At 31.6% G+C, this 632-nt stretch overlaps 1 long non-coding RNA gene across 1 annotated transcript; it reads right to left on the bottom strand.

Annotated features, from left to right (window-relative positions):
• Window positions 1–251: 251 nt before the first annotated feature.
• Window positions 252–632, bottom strand: LOC110441024. Its single transcript, XR_002461809.1, has 2 exons — window positions 576–632; window positions 252–352 (listed from the first exon to the last, which is right to left on the bottom strand). It is a non-coding gene; the product is annotated as an uncharacterized LOC110441024 (long non-coding RNA).

The following is a 632-nucleotide window of genomic DNA, read 5'->3' as shown; positions in this document are numbered from 1 at the left end:
CGAGTCGTCTGGAAACAATTCAAAAGACTTTGAATTGAAATGAAAGTTTATAGTATGATTTCAACAAACATGAATTCAGACGCCTTTTCCTACTTCAAATGAGTTTTTGTGTGTGTGGTTGTGTTTTCAAGGCACGACAAAGCGAAAGTTATAATAGTATGGAAGAATTATGAAAATGAAAATCAGTTTGAATATTTCCAAAACTTATGTTATCAAATCAACAAAACCCCTTCTTAAAAAAATAAAGAAGATTGCAAATGTTTCTTTTCAATTTTAATCAACGTAACAACAGCACAATCATACAAATAAATAACGAACAGACCAACTATCAACTGCCAATATTGCGCGATGTCTGAAAAGAGAGGAAAACACAATTAAGAAAACATGAATGCAAAAACCAAACATATTTTGATGTGGATTATTTAGAGCATCTTGGATATATCCTTACAAAAAACATTTTGAGCTTATTAAGGGCGAAAAAAATCTTTCAGATTGATATAGTAAACATTGGATCAGTCCTACACAATAATGAAATAATAGGCTGTCATTGACCTAATAGAGAGTGACATACTTACATCACAGAGTTGCTTCTAATGTAATGAGTGTCAGCGTCAGAAGTTTAACCGGAGTTA

The sequence above is a fragment of the Mizuhopecten yessoensis genome, unplaced genomic scaffold (assembly GCF_002113885.1).
Source record: "Mizuhopecten yessoensis strain PY_sf001 unplaced genomic scaffold, ASM211388v2 scaffold714947, whole genome shotgun sequence".
In the NCBI taxonomy this organism is placed as follows: domain Eukaryota; kingdom Metazoa; phylum Mollusca; class Bivalvia; order Pectinida; family Pectinidae; genus Mizuhopecten; species Mizuhopecten yessoensis.
Note: the sequence above shows the minus strand (reverse complement) of the source record. Positions and strands in the feature narration are given on the sequence as shown.